The sequence below is a fragment of the Tachypleus tridentatus genome, chromosome 2 (assembly GCF_004210375.1).
Source record: "Tachypleus tridentatus isolate NWPU-2018 chromosome 2, ASM421037v1, whole genome shotgun sequence".
Lineage (NCBI taxonomy): Eukaryota > Metazoa > Arthropoda > Merostomata > Xiphosura > Limulidae > Tachypleus > Tachypleus tridentatus.
This window is the reverse complement of record NC_134826.1, coordinates 18316222-18340929: the sequence shown is the minus strand read 5'-3', so window position 1 is coordinate 18340929 and position 24708 is coordinate 18316222. Positions and strand designations below refer to the sequence as shown.

At 32.7% G+C, this 24708-nt stretch overlaps 1 long non-coding RNA gene across 2 annotated transcripts in view; it reads left to right on the top strand.

The window, feature by feature from the left end:
- The window catches only part of LOC143238971 (uncharacterized), a 101275-nt gene that overhangs the window by 56112 nt on the left and 20455 nt on the right, over window positions 1-24708 (top strand). The window lies entirely within an intron of this gene.

Genomic DNA, 24708 nt, shown 5'->3' with positions numbered 1-24708 from the left:
TTATTTTTCTTGGAAACGTAAGTAATTTATAAAAATAATGGTGGTAGGGGATTATTATTAAGTTTGGCCTGATGTACACGTAACTTTTACTCATCAAAATCATTTAGTAAATCACAGCAACGTTTCTGCCCGCACCAGCTGAACGTCGAGTCGTATTCTCTCAAGCAACGTGTTTTATTTCTCAGAGTTTGTTACATTCAGTGTAAGCCATACAGCAAGTACTTGTGATTTATTGAATAGAGAAAGTATTTCTTCTAGAGGATGTTTCTTATAATCTTAAGGAACAAATCACAGTATATTTTTGTTTTTCTTTTTTTAGCGTTAGAGCCGATAGAAAACAGTATTCCTCTCGTTGCGTTTGCCAGTCTATCACAGGATCCGCCATCATGCAAGCCGTTCCCAATAGACTGATGTTCTAAATCTAAGCCTAGTGGCCGTAAAATAACCATAACTACGACATTACACACACGAAACAACTACCAGCGCGTGTTGCGCCTACTAAACCTATTTTATATGCAATAAAAATTCCAACTAGCAAACAATGATGTCTTTCACATATGTCAACAAGTCGTTATGTGACGAAGCCGATTCGGTCTACCGCACGATCGTTCTGATTTAGGCCACTAACTTGAACTTGTAGCAGACGTATTCGCTTTTCACAAGGCAGAAATCGGTTTCTTGTTTGTATAAGTGTTGCTACGAACTTGCGTATTTTTAATACCATTAAATACACCGATTTTTGATATTTCGACAAGTTAGATACTGTGTCCAGGAAAAATGTTCAATATCTAAGTTTCTTTGTGACGTTTGGAAGAATGACGATTGTCATAAAAAGTAACAGATGGACACTTCATCGTTTGTTTTATTGTTTTCTTAATTTCGCACAAAGCTACAGGAGGGCTATCTGCGCTAGCTGTCCTTAATTTAGCTAGAGAGAAGGGAGCTATTCATCACACCTCATCGCCAGCTCTTGGGCTACTCTTTTACCAACGAATAGTGGGATTGAGCGTCACATTATAATGCCCCGACAGCTGAAAGGGCGAGCATGTTTGGTGTGATGGGGATTCGAACCCGTGATCCTCGGATTACGATTCGAGTGCCTTAACCACCTTGCAATGCTCTAGGTGTTCATAATTTAGCAGTGTAGTATCAGAAGGAAGGCAGCCAGTCATCACCATCCACCGCGTATTCTTGGGCTACTCTTTTACCAACGAATTGTGGGATGGACCGAACGTTATAACGTCACCATGACTGAAAGGGAAGCATATTTATTGTGACGGGGATTCAGACTTGGGACCCTCAGAATACGAGTCGAGCTCCCTGATGAACACTTAACTCCTCCGTTACGAGTTTCAAATTATGTTTAAAGTACAATTTTGTTTTTACATTTTTACATTCTTTTTAAACAGACCAATAACAGAAACGAACTAAACATGTAAATAAACATGAAAATTATATCAGTTAATAAGTCCATATAATCTTCACACATGGCCATAATGTATAAAACACATAACTTTCACGTAATCCCCTGTTGTGGCTACACTCTGGGAATACATAGATTTAGATCTCTTCATACAAACTGATGTGTATAATGTAAGTGCTTCAGAGCATAAATTAGTGTTATTCACATAACCTCGCACTATGTGTGTGGGACATGTATATGGCTCGTAATTGTCTACTGGAGTCACGCTGAAGCGTGTAGCTATAAACCTTAATTTGTATATTATTGACACAATTTCTATCATTCAAAGCTAATTGAATTTTTAGTGCCTTTACTGAAAACAGAAAAAAAAAACACCAACTACACTATAGACTGAAAAACACAATCAAATGCCTTAGTATAAACTATTAATCTAAATAAACGGTTTTGGTTTGGTTTGTTTTGAATTTCGCGCAAAGCTACACGAGGGCTATCTGCACTAGCCGTCTCTAATTTAGCAATGTGAGACTAGAGGGAAGGCAGCTGGTCATCACCACCCTCCGTCAACTCTTGGGCTACTCTTTTACTAACTAATAATGGGACTGACCACAGCATAATAACGCCCCCACGGCTGAAAGGGCGAGCATGCTTGGTGTAACGGGAATTCGAACCCGCGACCCTCAAATTGTGAGTCGATTGCCTTAACCACCTGGCCGTGCCGGGCCCTAAATGAATAAACTATTGAACATATTTATAGGGAAAAAAAAACATTTATATGTATATTTACATGTATATGTATAAAAGTTATCTTACCGTAAGCGGATATGCAAAATAATAGAGATGTTGCCATAAATAGGTTTTATTTGTTTTCATTGGGAACTGATTCGTTAATTTCGTCCACTTATTCTAATTCAGTAGCTTGCTATGATTTTAGAAAACCATCTTTCAATCGGCCTTTCTGTCCCACATTCTTTGCTATAGCTTTAGCATGGAGTCACGTCCCTCTATATTTCTTCCCGTAATTCTACGACCGTCACGTTGTTAGGTAACGGAAGCCAGCTGAGAGCCTAGCACCAGACTAATGAGACTGAAATCCTGTAGTCTGAGAAATGATTCAGTATAGAAATGAACATGCGGCTCAGGAAAGAGGGTTGCGTGAGATTGCAACGTATCAACAGAGCTTGAGATAAATAGATATTAAGGTTAGTCGGCCCCATTCGTTTTGAACACTTTTGACAAGACTCAACCGAAACGTGCGTCTTGGTAATAAGAAAGCTTACTAATAAAAATACAGAGAAAGCGCTTTTCTTAGACCTGCCATTTAAACTTCTCTACCATTCATCATTCATAGTTATTTCTGTTGTCAAGATTAACTTCCATATACAAGATACCAGCTTGAAGGCGGGTTGATGAAAGGATTGGTATCCATCAAAACCTTTGATGAATTTGTACACACTTGTGGTATTGGAATTTCTTTCTTAACATTGCGTTTGACTCCACTACAAATAGCATATAGTGACTTTTTTATATCTTTGTGCTCGACAAATAAGGCGGCATGTATGAAAACGAGCTGTTTATTTTTTGACATGCATTATCTTTATGAGAGGATTCAAGAACAGTAAGAAGATAATTTATGAACATTTGTTCACATTATTAAAGTTAATTTTTTTAATTCATCATATTTTCATGGAGGCACTCCTTTAGATAAACATTAACTTCTAGCCCTGGCTTTCATCCTATACTTATTACCATGGCTTTGAAGTTTTACTTGTTATCATGGCTTTCAACATATACTTATTACCATGGCTTTGAAGTTTTACTTGTTATCATGGCTTTCAACATATACATGTTACCATGGCTTTGAAGTTTTACTTGTTATCATGGCTTTCAACATATACTTGTAACCATGGCTTTGAAGTTTTACTTGTTATCATGGCTTTCAACATATACTTGTTACCATGGCTTTCAACATATACTTGTAACCATGGCTTTGAAGTTTTACTTATTATCATGGCTTTCAACATATACTTGTAACCATGGCTTTGAGGTTTTACTTATTATCATGGCTTTCAACATATACTTGTAACCATGGCTTTGAAGTTTTACTTACTATCATGGCTTTCAACATATACTTGTTACCATGGCTTTGAAGTTTTACTTATTATCATGGCTTTCAACATATACTTGTTACCATGGCTTTCAACATATACTTGTAACCATGGCTTTGAAGTTTTACTTACTATCATGGCTTTCAACATATACTTGTAACCATGGCTTTGAGGTTTTACTTACTATCATGGCTTTCAACATATACTTGTAACCATGGCTTTGAAGTTTTACTTACTATCATGGCTTTCAACATATACTTGTAACCATGGCTTTGAAGTTTTACTTATTATCATGGCTTTCAACATATACTTGTAACCATGGCTTTGAAGTTTTACTTACTATCATGGCTTTCAACCATGGCTTTGATTTTACTTGTTATCATGGCTTATGTAACCATGTTTTACTTATTATCATGGCTTTCAACATATACTTGTTACCATGGCTTTGAAGTTTTACTTACTATCATGGCTTTCAACATATACTTGTAACCATGGCTTTGAAGTTTTACTTGTTATCATGGCTTTCAACATATACTTGTAACCATGGCTTTGAAGTTTTACTTGTTATCATGGCTTTCAACATATACTTGTTACCATGGCTTTGAAGTTTTACTTATTATCATGGCTTACAACATATACTTGTAACCATGGCTTTGAAGTTTTACTTGTTATCATGGCTTTCAACATATACTTGTAACCATGGCTTTGAAGTTTTACTTATTATCATGGCTTTCAACATATACTTGTAACCATGGCTTTGAAGTTTTACTTGTTATCATGGCTTTCAACATATACTTGTTACCATGGCTTTGAAGTTTTACTTGTTATCATGGCTTTCAACATATACTTGTTACCATGGCTTTGAAGTTTTACTTGTTATCATGGCTTTCAACATATACTTGTTACCATGGCTTTGAAGTTTTACTTATTATCATGGCTTTCAACATATACTTGTAACCATGGCTTTGAAGTTTTACTTGTTATCATGGCTTTCAACATATACTTGTAACCATGGCTTTGAAGTTTTACTTGTTATCATGGCTTTCAACATATACTTGTTACCATGGCTTTGAGTTTACTTGTTATCATGGCTTTCAACATATACTTGTTACCATGGCTTTGAGTTTTACTTGTTATCATGGCTTTCAACATATACTTGTTACCATGGCTTTGAGTTTTACTTATTATCATGGCTTTCAACATATACTTGTAACCATGGCTTTGAGTTTTACTTGTTATCATGGCTTTCAACATATACTTGTAACCATGGCTTTGAAGTTTACTTGTTATCATGGCTTTCAACATATACTTGTAACCATGGCTTTGAAGTTTTACTTGTTATCATGGCTTTCAACATATACTTGTTACCATGGCTTTGAAGTTTTACTTGTTATCATGGCTTTCAACATATACTTGTTACCATGGCTTTGAAGTTTTACTTGTTATCATGGCTTTCAACATATACTTGTTACCATGGCTTTGAGTTTTACTTATTATCATGGCTTTCAACATATACTTGTAACCATGGCTTTGAAGTTTTCTTGTTATCATGGCTTTCAACATATACTTGTTACCATGGCTTTGAAGTTTTACTTATTATCATGGCTTTCAACATATACTTGTAACCATGGCTTTGAAGTTTTACTTGTTATCATGGCTTTCAACATATACTTGTTACCATGGCTTTGAAGTTTTACTTATTATCATGGCTTTCAACATATACTTGTAACCATGGCTTTGAAGTTTTACTTGTTATCATGGCTTTCAACATATACTTGTTACCATGGCTTTGAAGTTTTACTTATTATCATGGCTTTCAACATATACTTGTAACCATGGCTTTGAAGTTTTACTTGTTATCATGGCTTTCAACATATACTTGTTACCATGGCTTTGAAGTTTTACTTATTATCATGGCTTTCAACATATACTTGTTACCATGGTGGTTTTGGAGCTTTACTTGTTACATTGGCTTGGATTTCAGTATAGATCAAAACAAATCACAATTCTGCTATATATAAGTTATCGTGACAGTAAGAACATTCCAACCTCAAATTTATAACGACACAAGATCAAAACGTTTCTCCTTGTCAGCAATAATTTTATTAGTTATGGTCACTTTTAAAAATATTCAACCTAATTAACAAGATATACAATAAACAAATAAATTAAAAGCACCTCTGTTGGAAATGTATTTCCATTAGATAAATTATGTTAGTTATTATAATGTGTATATAATATCAAGGTAAAACTATCTTGAAACCTTTACATGAGGTACAGTAATTCATGTACGACGAATCCGAAAATGATGTCCATTTTTTTTTCCTATCAAGTACAGATTTCTCACAAAACAACATTTGTGCTTTTACGTAAGTGAATCATTATTATTTAAATCGGGTCACATTTCTATATGATTAAAATGTTGACAACCATTGGCTATAAATGTTTTTAGACCAATTGCGACGTAAGTGTTATCAATTGTTCTAAACATAATAATAAACCAACGTTCATTGTGGTAAACGAAACAATAACTAGATCTACGTAAAAGTTCTTTTTTACTTCACGATTTGTAAAAAATCCTTACGTGATAAAAGAAAAAAATCGAAACCTCTGTGGCTGGATTATAGAAAATCTGTTATTACACATAAACAACTTCATCCGTTATTACACATAAACAACTTCATCCGTTATTACACATAAACAACTTCTGTGAAGTTTAAATTTGCAAGTCTGTGTCATTGAGGTTATTTTTATTTCTGATCTATTATATGGTAACTTTTGTTTGAACAAATTCATTAATGACTACAATATGTTATAATCAAACTGAAGTATTCTGTAACCTAATCCAACACATACGTTATAATCAAACTGAAGTATTCTGTAACCTAATCCAACACATATGTTATAATCAAACTGAAGTATTCTGTAACCTAATCCAACATATATGTTATAATCAAATTGAAGTATTCTGTAACCTAATCCAACACATACGTTATAATCAAACTGAAGTATTCTGTAACCTAATCCAACACATATGTTATAATCAAACTGAAGTATTCTGTAACCTAATCCAACACATATGTTATAATCAAACTGAAGTATTCTGTAACCTAATTCAACATATATGTTATAATCAAATTGAAGTATTCTGTGACCTAATCCAACATATATGTTATAATCAAATTGAAGTATTCTGTAACCTAATCCAACATATATGTTATAATCAAATTGAAGTATTCTGTAACCTAATCCAACACATATGTTATAATCAAACTGAAGTATTCTGTAACCTAATCCAACACATAACGCCTGAATTTATCATATTATCAGACCAAAGAAGCAATTTTATCGAATATTCAAAAAATGTGTTCTATTATGAACATTCAAAGAGTGTATTCTGTGATATAGTGCAACAGGTAACATCTGAATTTATTCTATTATCAGACCAAACACGCCAGTCTATCGAATATTCAGGAAAAAAACTCATGTTTTCAACATTCGGGAAGGAATTTTCTATCGTCCAGTTCAACATATAATAGCACTAGAAGCTTTAACGTGACTAAAATAAACAAGGTTATTTTTCTCAATTGAACAGATGTATTCTGTTATTTAATTCAGTGGTTAACCCAAAAAATTCAATGTTATTCGTGTGCATTTTTCCTATCATGTTGCATTAAAAGCAAGAGATATTTTATTGAATACCAACCGTATTAAAAAAAAACAAATAAAATACAACTTTAATACATAACATCGAGATATATGATAAACATTACACACTATCTCAGACAATAAGTCACAATAACAAGATAATTCCAGATGTAACTCCAGAATTGTACTCTATATTGTCTAACCAAACAGGCTTTTTATGCTATTTAATTGCTCAGACGTGTAAGTTTTACCATTTCATCCGCTAGGATACATCAGTTTACTCTCAGCCAAGACAACTCCAAAAGTATATTATTACGTAGCTAAACAGATGTCTTTTTGTTAGCTAATCTAATATTTATGCTATACCATCTCAGCAGATGTATTCTGCTATTTTATCTAAGTGGAAGCATCAGAATGTGTGCCATACTATCTCAGATAGTAAGGTAGAGATAAATAATTTAACATGCTTGTATATTGAAAAGTAAAAATCAATGCGAGACTACAGATAATGTTTCTAACATCTGTAGGAAGACTGAAGAAAGCTGAAACTGATAGATCAGTTCCTAACAACAACAAAAATTACTTATAATTCTGAACTTAATAACAAATAAAACTTCAAGCTTTTGAGATTTAAAACACTTATTTTAGTTAAACTGAGGGATTCACAGTTTATCAAAGCTCTAACTATTGTCTTCCTATGTATTTCGTAAGTAAGCGATATAAGACAGAGAATAACACGAAATATTACGACATCCACAGCTCTAACTATTATTGTCTTCCTAGCTATGATGTATTTTCTGAAAAGAATTAGGTATTTAAAAATAAAATGCAATATAGCTATTCGTTTAGCATCCAGAAAAGTTAAAACAAGACATTTGTGAACGTGTATTTTGACAGCTAATTACTCTTCTGGTTGAGAATGGCAGAAACGTATTTTAATAAATAAACTCAGTGTTTATAGATAGATATGGTGTATATATATATATATATGACAATTTTACAAATTGAATCAAGGTTAATTTTAGAATGTTGGGACTCATTATTATATATTAAAATAGATGTAGACAACACAGTGGTTAATTCACTCGTTTAATACCCAGTGGAGAAAATATAACGTGCCGAGTAAGAACCAATAACGACAGACATCTTTCTAAAAGTCACGTAAATGTCACTAGTTTGACTATTGGTTGGGAACTCCCAGACAAGGCCACCCACTGCCGGGACTACTTTTTTTTTTTAACCCTCCAGTTTTTATTGGTCGAAGAAGTAAGCCTCGATAGCAGGCTGCTTGAACTTCCAACAACATCGTAAAGAATTTAAGGCGGAAAATAATTTTTGTATTTTCAATATCACACAGGTTGGCGCTGTTCTACGTAATCGCCCAAATAACCTCGTGCTCTGAAAGGTGAAATATAGACAATTTTTGTAACTTTGACTGGATGGCTGTGCTTTCTCCTGTACATTAATAATTACAGAGCGCGCGCGCACGAAATGAGAACTTGTATTAATTAGTTTTTCCTTTCTCTTAAACGTGACAGGTCATCAGAGAAACTTCTCATTTCAGTGTGGACTTCTTTTCAGCATTCCTCGTTTTTAGTCATGTTCTACAGTACATCTCAATGATTTACGTTCGTGATTGGGCAATTTCCATTTTGCTGGGCTCCGCACAAATCATGTTACTTGCGTTTCTCACTTGCCCTACCCATTGACTGGTGATTTATCTGCCAGATGTCAATGATAGTTTAAATAAGAACTAGGACCCCGCGGCTCCGGCAAAAAGGAACTAAGGGAGGACGTTTCTTTTTTTTATTTCATTGGTGATGCATGGCTTCTCCATTTATTTTTTCCGCTCTGAGTATTTTTAAAAATTCCGTCTGGCATTTGAAAATGAACGGCGTCTCTTTGTTTCCATCCGTATATGGCTGTCTCCATCTTACCTCGTCACTTATTTTATACTTTTAAGAATTGTGATTACTTTTAATTAATTACTCTAAAAATAAAATATCGGGGAAAAAAGCTATTAAGGAATTTCTTACTTCAGTCTTATTCTAATATTCTTACTGTTTGTTAAACTTATTCAGAATTTATCGTTCATTCTTCGAACTTTGCGACTTTTGAAACTTGAATAATTTTGGTATAATAGTTTACAAGTAGTATGTGGAAATTATTGTGATATTTATTAATAATAAATAAATTATTTGCTTGTAGTTAAGCACAAAACTACACAGTGGGCTACATCTTTGCTCTGCCAATGTAGGGTATCGAAACCTAGTTTCTAGCGTTGTAAGTCTACAAACGTACCGTTGTAAAACTGAAGAGGGAGCAAACGAAATAAAATTGTTAATTATTCTAGTTCACGCCATACCTGTCGTGGTTCATGATGTTTGGTGATATGTATAAATATATCTAAGCTACTACAGTGTCAGTCACATCGTAGTCAGTCTGAAGAGACATGACATTGTGGAGAAGGCCTCGTTAGCCTTCACTCGTGGATAAATGAGTGTTTTATTGAGTCTAATACTTTTACGGAGTACTTTACGATTTTTTTTTATAGTTTGGATTTGAGTTTGCGCGCTTTATGATGCGCCATCTTTTCGTTAAAACTTTGGAAATACAACTTTCTAGTATAATGTAATCACAAAAGTAAAAACTAAACAACACAAGAAATGTCGATCTGTTGAATTACAAACTGATAATTTCCTAATAAATAAACTTAGTATTCCATGTTCACACCAAGAGTATGTCTTGATAATTTCTTATCATGGTTTCTGGGTTTCTACGACAGATATGGTCTTTCGTTGTCGTCACAAATTTCAACTTTTTAGATAAGAAGAAGAATCGGTCATATTAGAGGTACCAGTACTGTCCACAGATGTGGAAATAGCAGAATAGCATTAGAGGGATAATGATGCGATAGTGCTGACGACATGAGGTGATGCTCTGTGCAACAGAAAATATAGGAGATAGACAACTATAGTGACTGCTGGGGGAGGGGAGGGACATCAGGGATAAGTAGTACACATATAGCATTAGATTTTGTCTGGAAAATTCATCAGGCCTCGCACGAAGCCATTAGTATTACTGCGCGATCGATTTTCCAATAAGCGTTGGAGCGATGTAAGCTATCCCATTAACCCAATTGTTTTCTTTAGTTCCCATGAGAGGGAGCTGGAAAGGCTATTAAAATAAGAACTAAGATAGAAGTAAGAAAATATACAGCAATAGAGAGAGAAGTGTGTAAGAACCTAATGGTCATATCATTTCCGAAACGATATTACTAAAGGGCTTTTGTTTACTCTTTATCAGAGCAGAGAAGCGCTTCTAAGTTGTGGAACTATATATGATAACAAAACTAAATTCGACGGATTTCATTATATATCCTTGTTTAGTTCTATCAACAATATCTCTTTGGCACACTTTTTATGATAAAGAGAATTTATTTGCTTGTTTGTAAGTAAAAAGAAAGCTATACAGTGGACTATCTGTGCTATGTTAACCACGGGTATCGAAACCTGGATTTTAGCGTTGTAAATTCACAGACATACCGCTGTGCCATTGAAGGGCAAGATAATTTATAAACAACTGGCTTTAGATCACAAATTTAAAGTTCACCATATTTTGACGAATATGCTCATCCTTCCACTGTGGGGCCGTTATATTGTGGAGCAAATCCCACTATTTGTTGGTAAAAAAAAGAGTAGTCCAAGAGTTGACGGTTGAAGGCATTGACTAGTTTCATTTCCTCGAGTATATCGCAGCTAAATTAGGGACGACTAGCGAAGATAGCCATACTGTAGCTTGGCGCATGATTCAAAAGAAACCAAACTAAATGATTACATGGTTATTAAAAATCACCAATAACAAATCACCGACACCGAAGTTTCAGCATAAATATTTTGTGATTCTTTTTATGTCATAAATAATCGTGACATTGATATCCATACTTCAATATTTGGATAAAACATAATACATTCGGAAAAATCTATATGATATTTCTGTTTATCTAACTTAGACAAGAAGACGCACGTCTACCATTAAATGCCATACTGTAAAATTGATGTGATATTTCTGTTTATGTAACTTAGACAAGAAGACGCACGTCTACTATTAAATGCCATACTGTAAAATCTATGTGATATTTCTGTTTATGTAACTTAGACAAGAAGACGCACGTCTACTATTAAATGCCATACTGTATTTGTCAAGGCAAGGAGTGTTTATGTACGTTGCAATTACCCTGTTTACAACTATATAACAAATTAATAATAATTGATATTATATATATTCATATAATTTAATAAATAATTTCAAAGCTATAAAGATATTCAGTTTTTATCTATGCATGTGTAATGCATATTGAACCTCAGAAATGAAAACGGTTAGATTTTGGACATACTCGTCTGATACACAGTAAATAATATAAGCGAAAATAGCCAGATTTCGGACATACTCGTCTGATAACAGTAAATAAAATAAGCGAAAATAGCCAGGTTTTGGACATACTGGTCTGATGCATTCTAAAGGAAACAAACAAAAGTAACCGGATTTAGGTTCACACGTGAAATTAATAACAATTAATTAATATAACTTTCGATCGGAACAACCTCTCTAATTAGAGTGAAACTAAAATTAACCTATATAGTTAGTTACTTAGATATACGTTTCTTATATTCTTAGAAATAAAAAAATATGTAATTCGTGACGTTGTTATCAATGTATTCGCTTGCAAATTTACTGAACTACCGGTTTCACGTTTGTGTAATAAACGTTAAAAACAAAGTTTGTTTTAGGTATACGTATGAAACATGTTATAAATTTAATACATGTATATAAAGATAACCGGTTTCAATGATACATATGTATAATAAATTTAAGAAACAAAAGTAGATAGTTCTAAGAATACGTATGACTTAAGGTATAAACTTATATACAAACACAAATATATATAAATATAACCGACTTAAGACAAGAAATTACCTCTTATATTTACTACCAGAAATAATTGTTTTTAACTGGAAAAACTGTCTCTGTAAATAAATGAAGATTGTACTCAGAGAATTAACATAGGATACGTATTATTACAACCAGATTAAGAGTTCTATACCCGAAATGATATTTTACTTTCTAAGAACCAGAAAGTCGTCACATTGAAAATATATTCTTAATTTGAATTTCACATATTTGTAATTTGGGTTACACATGTTGTTCGTCTAGAGTACAAATCTTGTTAATCTGGATTAAACATATTGTTAATTTGAATTACGCATGTTGTTAATCTAGAATACAAATCTTGTTAAGCTGGATTAAATATATTGTTAATTTGGATTACACATGTTGTTAATTTAGAGTACAAATCTTGTTAAGCTGGATTAAACATATTGTTAATTTGAATTACGCATGTTGTTAATCTAGAATACAAATCTTGTTAATCTGGATTAAATATATTGTTAATTTGGATTACACATGTTGTTAATCTAGAGTACAAATCTTGTTAATATGGATTAAACATATTGTTATTTTGAATTTCACACTTTGTTAATCTGGATTAAAAAACTTTCTGTACTTTTGTGAAGTCACAATTTTTTCTGAGCCAAAAACTTATATGCACTATTAATAAACCAACAGCTTTCATTATCCACTATTATAACATAATATAATCACTATTATAACATAATATAATCACTATTATAACATAATATAATATATTTTGCTGGCAATATGGTCACTTAGTTATTGTTTTTCTATACGAATTTGTATGGTGCTGATAATAGTTTATCTAAATTATTGTTTAGGTTTATATCTTTCAGTATGCTCTGAAAAACTTGCATGTTTCAAGTAAGAAGGGGAGATCGAAATGTGAAAGAAATTGAAACCATGAACTGGTGACCATTTCAGTTACAGGTGTCACCAGGGGCTCAGCAGTGACGCTAAAAACCGGGTTTCGATACCCATGGTTGTTACAGCACAGATAGCCCATTGTATAGCTTTGTGTTTAACATGTAAGCAAGTAATTAATTGATGTCCGACAAATACAAGAAACTTGAGTAATGTTCTTGTATCATATCGTATATTTTTACCGTGCATTAGACTTATTATGTTATATAACATGTCTCAAGAGATACTAGCTCTAACAATTTGATATTTCTTCAGTAGAACATAAAAATGTTTTGGAGTAATAATTAATTTTTTTAACAGAGTGCTTAGCGTTTCTTTTTATTTATGTGGCTTACGACAACAGTGAGTACAGGTGTCTTTAGCCCAATATATTTGATGTTACTGCTCCAACGTGTCGGTAATAAATAACTGAGGGTTGAATTGACTTAGCATGTGAAAAACGTTTAATTGGATAATTAATCACAAGTTGAAATAACTTGTATAAAACGAGTTTATTAAGCAAACACTGGATAAAGATGTTAAAACGACGTAAGAAATAATAATTAGTATAATATGTTAAATTGTTTGTTTTAGCGCAAAGCCACTAAATGGACGTTATGCGCTCTATCACAGGCAATTCAACCCCAGAATTTAGCATTGTAAGTTCTGACTTTTACCGTTGACCTGCATAAAAAGGTAAACAATATAAAGTAAATAATAGAGTATTAAAGGAATATTTAAATAAATAGAGAATATTAGCCTAATATTAAAATAAGGTGACAAAATATTTTTATTTATTTATGATTATGAATTAAAAGCATTACGTAAATGTATTTTCAATCATTCTGGAGCTAAGTGAAGTTTACATTTCACAGATTACTCCTGGTAACATTTGGTAAATAATGGTGTAAATTAAACTCTCAAATAAATTCATTATCAGTCAATGTTAACTGTTAAGTGAAGTTTACATTTCACAGATTACTCCTGGTAACATTTGGTAAATAATGGTGTAAATTAAACTCTCAAATAAATTCATTATCAGTCAATGTCAACTGCTAAGTGAAGTTTACATTTCACAGATTACTCCTGGTAACATTTGGTGAATAATGGTGAAAATTAAACTCTCAAATAAATTCATTATCAGTCAATGTTAACTGCTAAGTGAAGTTTACATTTCACAGATTACTCCTGGTAACATTTGGTGAATAATGGTGTAAATTAAACTCTCAAATAAATTCATTATCAGTCAATGTCAACTGCTTAGTGAAGTTTACATTTCACAGATTACTCCTGGTCACATTTGGTGAATAATGGTGAAAATTAAACTCTCAAATAAATTCATTATCAGTCAATGTTAACTGTTAAGTGAAGTTTACATTTCACAGATTACTCCTGGTAACATTTGGTAGATAATAGTGTAAATTAAACTCTCAAATAAATTCATTATCAGTCAATGTCAACTGCTAAGTGAAGTTTACATTTCACAGATTACTCCTGGTAACATTTGGTGAATAATGGTGTAAATTAAACTCTCAAATAAATTCATTATCAGTCAATGTTAACTGCTAAGTGAAGTTTACATTTCACAGATTACTCCTGGTAACATTTGGTAAATAATGGTGCAAATTAAACTCTCAAATAAATTCATTATCAGTCAATGTTAACTACTAAGTGAAGTTTACATTTCACAGATTACTCCTGGTAACATTTGGTAAATAATGGTGAAAATTAAACTCTCAAATAAATTCATTATCAGTCAATGTCAACTGCTAAGTGAAGTTTACATTTCACAGATTACTCCTGGTAACATTTGGTAAATAATGGTGTAAATTAAACTCTCAAATAAATTCATTATCAGTCAATGTCAACTGCTAAGTGAAGTTTACATTTCACACATTACTCCTGGTAACATTTGGTAAATAATGGTGCAAATTAAACTCTCAAATAAATTCATTATCAGTCAATGTTAACTGCTAAGTGAAGTTTACATTTCACAGATTACTCCTGGTAACATTTGGTAAATAATGGTGTAAATTAAACTCTCAAATAAATTCATTATCAGTCAATGTTACCTGCTAAGTGAAGTTTACATTTCACAGATTACTCCTGGTAACATTTGGTAAATAATGGTGTAAATTAAACTCTCAAATAAATTCATTATCAGTCAATGTTAACTGCTAAGTGAAGTTTACCATGTTATCACAACGTTAACATGAAATATAATACATAATAAATTAAAAACAATTTTATCATTCTATCAGTAAGATGTTTTAAATAATAAGGTGAAAGCTGAGATGTTCTTGTGTTTTCAAACACACTTTTCATCAAGAAAACCGGATACGTTATGTTTCGCAAACATTTACTGCGGTAAACGTATTAAGTTAAATAGGTAAAGTTTCTTTTAAACCTCAGTCGTCGAGGTTAAATAATCAGTCATAACTTATGTGGTTATTGGTTTTCGAACAAAAGTTTGGAAGAAGAATTCCCTTATATTTAACCAAATTTAGAAAAGTTCGATTTTCTACAAGGTATCGAAAACAATATTTGATGCAGAGAAATATAGTAAAACAAAGACAGACATTATGAAATCATCCGTGAAAAATTATTTAGAATATCTTGTCGAAATAGAAGCCAATGACATTTTTTAAATTCATTTCACCTGTCCAGTGTATAGATTTTCTTCATAGTAATTATGACCCGGCATGGCCATGTTGTTAAGGGACTAGATTCGTAATTCAAGGGTCACGGTTGGAATCTCCGTCACACCAAACATGCTCGCCCTTTCAGCCGTAGGAACGTTATAAAGTTACGGTTAATCCCACTGTTCGTTGGTAAAAGAGTAGCTCAAGAGTTGGCAGTGGGTGGTGATGACTAGCTGTCTTCCGTCTAGTCTTACACTACTAAATTAGGGACGGCTAGCGCAGATAGCCCTCGTGTAGCTTTGCGCGAAATTGAAAATCCAAACGAAACCATAGTGATTATAAAGCCCGCACACATAAACAGTATATTTGATACTTTTCACTATGATATAGGCTTAGCTTATCTATCTTTGGTTAACTTGTTTTCAGAGTTACAAATAGGAGCGAAAGTATCCAAAACTATTATAAACCCAATAACAAATAATGATCAAAGTGTAGATTCAATTGGACCTTCCTTGAACTTCGATATTAAACAGTTTTCCTGTTACTAAGTTTGTTTATTAATAAACTTATAAAACACGTGGGATATATTGCTGTTAAAATTTAACGGTGTTCTAATTGCAAGTCCTTTTTTCTATCATTTTCTTTACTTTATAATTTATTATTTACAGACAAATATTTCATAAAATTGGAGATTACTTTAAATTCCGGAAAATTCAGAAAATAGTCTAACACTTGTTAACTTAAGTGTACACACACAGATGTATAAAAATTCTACCATATGGATTCTGTTCACTTCAGTAAGGTAAATAAGTAGACAGAAAGCTGTGGAAAGAATAAATCTAATTTTCTTCTCTTAGATGATGAAATAAATTATTAATTTTTTGTTTACATTTTTCAACAGGAATGCCGGATCGTCTTTTCGAACGTTGTCAAATACTTTACCGAAAAAATAAATTCGGTTTCAATTACGTGTAATTTATTCAACTGAGAAGCGCTTGTTATTTGTGATTTGAAATTTCTCTGTACGTAAACTGGTTACAGTTGATAAAAGACTCTAGACTTAGATAAGACGTACGCTGTGGTTACTTCAAAGACTTTTTTTACTGAAAAATAATTATGTTAAGATTTACAAACTTAAAGGACAAATAAATACGGCTTGTAGTAAACGTAGACTACAAAAACTACCAGAGGAACTTGTCAAAAGTATTATCATGGCGTCTTTAGTTTTGTTACTGGCATATGAGGCTTCCAACATTTCTGCCGAAAGAGGGCGGTAACATGCAGGCAACTTTCACATAATACCGAAGCAACTATATTGTATTTTCTTTATGCAAATAAATTTTATTTGTTGTTGTTTTTAACAAGAAGTGAAAAGTAAAGGGTGTGGTTAGAGGGATATGCAGGCATTTTTGTCCTATAAATAAATCGTATTTTAATGGTTATTGAAATTATATAATAACATTCGCGCTTAAGCCTCGCACTACTTCATGTCTGGAAACAATTTGCGTTAATGAGTTTTAAGAACTCTTATAGAAGACAAGGTTATGTAACTGTTAATGAAGTTTAATAATTCCTAGAATTAGCGGTCTACCGCTAAAAATATGGTTTCGATACCCGCGATGGTCAGATCACAGATAAGTCATTGTGCAATTTGCCCAGCACGACAAACGAACCAACCTACGCTTAGAAGATAACTGAAAAGGTAATCATTATTACAAAATAATGTTTCAATGCTGATAAAGTCGCATATAATTTTATTGATATCGTATAAACACGTGTTATCCAGTGACATACACAGGCGACAATAAATTACACATGTTGTAAGTAACTGCAGTTTCGTAAACTACATAATACTGTAAACAATGTTGTACGTTCTCACAATCCTTTGACTGAAATACCGAAGTTATTAATATGTAAATATATAATATTTACAGAAAGTAATTGCAATAAGTATATTTTAAACACGCAGTAATATTGCACAAGCGTCTATATTGAATTAACTTTTGAATGAACTGTACGGATGGCATAGCTAAAAATGCATTTCAAAGATGACGTTAGCTGTGTTGTTTACAAAAATGACGTTTACGTTTTCCGTTATCTTTATACAGGTTTGAAACGAAGATTTATCAGACTAATAAATACCTTTATCATGTGCTTTATGATATCCTATATGCACCTAAGTGTGTGTGGTAAAAATATTCACTTAAAAGAAATAACTAGGTAAGAAACCAAATGTACCATGACGTTCTATAAACTTTGATTTTTTCTTTGTTTTTTTAGATTCCTTTCCAACTTTAGTAAAAGGTTCTTGATCACTCGTTAACTTTGTTAATAAATAAATAAATATAAATGACATACAAACACACACACGTAGTAAAACCATAGAGACTTTTCCTTCAATGTTTTGTGTGTCTTGAATTTGGGGCCCGGCATGGCCAAGCGCGTAAGGCGTGCGACTCGTAATCCGAGGGTCGCGGGTTCGCGCCTGCGTCGCGCTAAACATGCTCGCCCTCCCAGCCGTGAGGGTGTATAATGTGACAGTCAATCCCACTATTCGTTGGTAAAAGAGTAGCCCACAAGTTGGCGGTGGGTGGTGATGACTAGCTGCCTTCCCTCTAGTCTTACACTGCTAAATTAGGGACGGCTAGCACAGATAGCCCTCGAGTAGTTTTGTGCGAAATTCCAAACAAACAAACAAACAAACTTGAATTTGGTATATTTTTATTTAATTAAATAATATAAACAGTTATATTTATTAGTTTAGTGAACAGATAGCATCGCTGTTTAAATATTCAATATGTTTTTCTTTCTTAGAAAATGTTTTTCACAAAAAATGTAAATATTTATTACTGTCTCAAATGTTCGTTGTAGTTTATGTTCCACCCGTCACGAGACGTGTGGTATAAACACGTAACATTAAAAACTGGAAGGCGAACTATACAAGTATGACAGAAAACAGGTGTAATTTAAACTCTTTAAATATAGAAACTGGCATTAGTTTTGTACACATTGTGTAATGAGGTAAAAGCAGACGCTGCTTGTGTAAATACTGGTAAGATACGAACATGCTTAACATATATAAACATGCACCGTATTACACGTATTCCTAAACTGAACGGTATACGTAATAATATTAATAATAAAACTTAAAGTATAAACTTTCATAAAAGTTTGGCAAAAAATGAATTTAGTAGACGTGAAAAAAGTTCAAAATTTGTTTAATTTATTCTTTTATACTGTATTATGAACCTTTAAAACATATTTTACAATATCGATGGTTTGCAAGTATAGAGGTCGCTATAGCTGTCTCTCAGGTTCAGTGAGTATTGTAGTTTCTCTAGATTTTAACCGTGAGTACTCTCGAGGATAATGTGAGAGTAACTCGAATTAATAATTACGTCGTAAATTATTTAACGCGAGGTTATATTTTTGCGTGATTTGTATTAGTGGATCAATATAGTTTGAACATACTCTAGTTAGCTACAGAACGTATTTTAAGACACATATGAAACATTATAATTTGGAAACAAGTTCGCTGTGCTGATGTTAAACTCGATTTAATTGAATACATTTTATGGTTTTCTTCGGTTTTCCTACAGATATTCTATCACTACGAAAGGTGTAAAAACATTCATTGGAAACTTAAGAAAGCTAATAAAACAACATATACTGTTTCTAAAGGTTTCACTACACTGACATTGTTAAGTAATATTGTTTAACACATGGACATTGTTAAGTAATGTTGGTTAACACATGGACATTGTTAAGTAATATTGTTTAACACATGGACATTGTTAAGTAATATTGTTTAAGACATGGACATTGGTAAGTAATATTGTTTAACACGTTGACATTGGTAAGTAATATTGTTTAACACATGGACATTGGTAAGTAATATTGTTTAACACATGGACATTGCTAAGTAATATTGTTTAACACATTGACATTGGTAAGTAATATTGTTTAACACATGGACATTGGTAAGTAGTATTGTTTAACGCATTGACATTGTTAAGTAATATTGTTTAACACATGGACAATGGTAAGTAGTATTGTTTAACACATGGACATTGGTAAGTAATGTTGGTTAACACATGGACATTGATAAGTAATATTGTTTAACACATGGACATTGATAAGTAATATTGTTTAACACATGGACATTGGTAAGTAGTATTGTTTAACACATGGACATTGGTAAGCAATATTGTTTAACACATGGACATTGGTAAGTAATATTGTTTAACACATGGACATTGTTAAGTAATATTGTTTAACACATGGACATTGGTAAGTAATATTGTTTAACACATTGACATTGATAAGTAATATTGTTTAACACATGGACATTGGTAAGTAGTATTGTTTAACACATGAACATTGGTAAGTAATGTTGGTTAACACATGGACATTGGTAAGTAGTATTGTTTAACACATGGACATTGGTAAGTAATATTGTTTAACACATGGACATTGCTAAGTAATATTGTTTAACACATGGACATTGTTATGTAATATTGTTTAACACATGGACATTGGTAAGTAGTATTGTTTAACACATTGACATTGTTAAGTAATATTGTTTAACACATGGACATTGGTAAGTAATATTGTTTAACACATGGACATTGATAAGTAATATTGTTTAACACATGGACATTGGTAAGTAGTATTGTTTAACACATGGACATTGGTAAGTAATATTGTTTAACACATGGACATTGGTAAGTAATATTGTTTAACACATGGACATTGTTAAGTAATATTGTTTAACACATTGGGATGCTTGACTCTTAATCTGAGGGTCGCGGGTTCGAATTCCTGCTACACTAAACATGCTCATTCTTTCAGTCGTGGGCACGTTATAATGTAATGTTCGATTCCAATATTCGTTGGTAAAAGAGTAGCCCAAGAGTTGGCGGTGGGTGGTGATGACTAGCTGCCTTTTCTCTAGTCTTACACTGCTAAATTAGGGACGGCTAGCACAGATAGTCTTCGTGTAGCTTTACGCGAAATTCAAAAATAAGTACGGATAGCTTCATCCAGTTAGATAAGTACATTTGAAGTTAATGAAACTCTGTGTATTGTTCTGGTTTCTTTTTAGTAAAATTCCTCTCGTTTAATTAATTTCTATGCTATAATTTTTAACTTCGAACGTGATAATTGTACTATTGTGGAAAAATAACTAATAGAATAGATTTAAGTGGATCAAAAGTCTAAAAGTAGTCCAGTTTGCTCATTTCTTATAATGCAGCACAAAGACTTTCGTTCTGTTTTTGTAATGTTTTAAACAATTCCTTTTCGGATTTATTTCTATGCCTATAAGTCATATTATAACAGCTTCTGCTACAAATAACGCACGGTTCGCATGTATTAGAAATAAATGTTTTCACTTTTATAAGTAGTTCAGTACATTTGTGTTAGGTTAAAGCCACAGTGAGCTTAGCGGCCACCTGTGTTCGCCGCGTGAAATCGAATCCCAAATGTTAGCGCTGTAGTTTACCGCCGTCCCACCAGGGAACAAGCGGACCAATTAGGAAGTGTCTCTTTTCTTCTTCTTTTTAACAAATAAAATATTTCTGATAATCCATACGTAAGTCCATTCAGTCTTTCGTGAGTATTATTTCTGTTTTAACGTGTTGATGTGATCTTAATTAAACATGCTGTGTTTTACTGAGTTAATAACAGAGTAACGCACTCATCATTGGCGATTTTTATTGGAACTCCATCTATCAGCACTCTATGTGCTTTAAATTTTAGACCCACTTAAAATAATATGAATTCTTATTCTATATTTGTGTTATCCTTACGAACATTATAAGCCTGTGAACATCAGTCAAACACTAGTTTTGCTATTTTTCAGAAAGTATTACTTTTCTTACAAGATGTGCTACCCTGTTCGTAAACTTTTATTCCTTTCATATTTACACGTATGATGTCGCTGCTCCGCCAGCACGAATACCCTCCACCCTTTTTAATGCTGATGTGTGAGAACAGCTTTTATTCTGTTCATTATAATTATCCTATTACTTTTTCTCAGGATTTTATAGTCCATTTTGGAAGCTGACTTTAGATTGTTAGATAAATATGGAGTTCGTACAATATTTTCTAAACTTAAATAAGTATTGTTTCACAATACTTCCTCAGAAACCCTAGAAACACACTTATAAAATATATGAAAATCATTTTTAAGCAGTCCCTTGTCAATTTCACGAAAACAGTTTTGTTTTTTAACCGTACATTCACACGTGTCTTAGGTTCCGTAGCTCCAGCGATAACGTATTTATGTTTCTCAAACATTCGCCTTATTAACAAACGTATTTATAATACACCGAAAAAAAACACACAACAACACATTTTGTACAAAGATGCGTAAAGAGCAGCTTAGAAGTGTAGCAACGCTGTTCCTCCACATATTGCAACAACTATTGTTGTTGTTGGGTTTTTCTTTCTTAACTGGAAATTTGGCGTGTAACAAACCTACAGGTGATCCGTATTGAATTACATAAGGTTAAACGATATTTTAATCTGTATATGACCAGAATATAGATGGAGTTATAAATGTTGTCATGGGAAAATCCTTAATCGTGTTCACGGTTTTAACGTAAGGTGGAGCTAAGTGAGTGATTTTTGTTACACAGGTGATACACGCTTGGTTGGAGATATATATAATAAATATACATTCATATTTAAAGCGTAATTGAAGTTAATTCGCTGCGACATCTGCAGGACAAACACGATATCGTTGTTATCGAAAACATTTGCTAAATGTTGCTGACTGGTCTATAAGAGATAAAAAAATTAACTGTTTTGGAAAGATAAGGAAGCGACGGGTTACCAGAAATAACCAGTGACCGTGACTTATGGGCAATAGACCGTTATCACACACAAATCTACAACCAGTTCACTAACACAGCTACACGGATCATTAATAAAAAATATATGTATATACAACCAGTTCATTAACTCAGCTACATGGATCATTAATAAAAAAAATATATATACAACCAGTTCATTAACTCAGCTACACGGATCATTAATAAAAAAAATATGTATATACAACCAGTTCATTAACTCAGCTACATGGATCATTAATAAAAAAATATATATATACAACCAGTTCATTAACTCAGCTACACGGATCATTCATAAAAAAAAATATATACATCAGGTTCACTTACCCAGCTGGACGGATCAATAATAATAATAAAAATCTACAGTCGGTTCACTAATCCAGGTAGATGGATCATTAATAAAACACAAATTTAAGACTGTCGTACCCAAATCAATGATTGCCATGTATAGTACGGTTGACGACTAAAATGTTTAATAAAGCATTTTTGAATATTTTTTTACTCTAAATTTATATAACGAAAAAATATAAACATAAACATGAAAATATTTAGCTTTCCTCAAAAAAGCAGTATTTCAGTGCCTTATCCAAACAGCAACAGATCAAAAACAATAATAAAGCATTATATTTCCCGCTGCAAAAACAAACAAAGTGTTTGAAACAGCAGGTAAAATCAGACTACAATAACTATATAATGCATATAAAGTGTTTGCCACCAACATATGCAAGCCTGACGGGTTTTTTTATTACATTATATTAAATTGTCGTGAAAAAGAGTTAAAACTATGTTCCACTTAAATCTTCATAATGCTGGTTTTTCAGAAACTGTCTCCCGATACGTCATTGTTGTTTTGAATTAAGCACAAAGCTACACAATGGGCTATCTGTGCTCTGCCCACTACGGCTATCGAAACCCTGATTTTAGCGTTGTAAGTCTGCAAACATACCGCTGAGCCACTGGGAGGCCCCGATAAGTCAGACACAACGTTGAAATTCGGAGCTCAAGTCCCACAACAGACAGAGCGCAGATAGCTCAGTATGCAACTTTGCGTTTGGAACAACAGCAAGTTATTTGAGAAATTATTTCTAAGTAAAAATTTATGATAACGTAACAAATAAATACGATGATTAGTCCAGAACATTCTGTGAAAGTCACTGAGAAAGGTTGTAAAGTTCTCTGGTAGTTTTACAGCTTTAAACTGAAGGAATGTAGTTTTTCGACTCGATTCTTATTTTTAAGAGTTAGAATAGGAAAGAACTCTAACACATTTATGTTATCATAAAGAAAAGATCGGTGTATTAAAATACAGGTAAAATCGCAAGTAGTTTTCCATTCAATTAAGACACGCCTCTAAAAATATTCAACCAAATGAGAGAAACAATATAAGCTTCATGGCATTTGATACCGTAAGTAATGTAATCGGACAGCTGCAGTATGTATAAGTAATGGATGATCCAATAGCTATGCATCCAAGACGTGGGAAGTTAAAACAGGACTTGATAGCCGAATAGTATTTATAATAGAAAACATACGTTTTTATGGTATCAACGTTTATTTTCTATAATAAATATTATTGTGTTTATAAATTATTGGTTATTAATTTGCTACTGCATTAATATGATGTCCTGGCCTACACAAGTACTGATTTGAATGCCGGTCGCACCAAACGTGCTAGACCTTTAAGCCGCGGGGACGTTATAATGTTACGGTCAATCCCACTATTCGTTGGTAAAAGGGTAGCCCTAGAATTAGGGGTGGGTAGTGATAAATAGTTGCCTTCCCTCTTATCTTACACTGCTAAGTTAGGGACGGCTGGCACAGATAGCCCTCGTGTAGCTTTGCTCGAAATTAAAAATAAACTCAAAACAAAGCTATACAAGTATCAAGTGAATCATGTTTAAACAATGCGGGAAGTGTAAAAGTTTTATTGTAAATTGAGTAGAAGCAATGAAAAAAATTTAATATCCATTCGCACTTAACTCTTCGATATGTAGAGATAAAATAACCTTTAATTAAACAAAAGTGGCACTGGTTTTATTAAATATCTAATTCTAAAACCTAGTGCAGCGTAAAACCTTGTGCAACAGATAATTAAAGTAAAAAAAAAACATTGCGCAAAGAGCTGTTAAAATAGAAATTATTTTGTAGTAAACGCTTTAAAT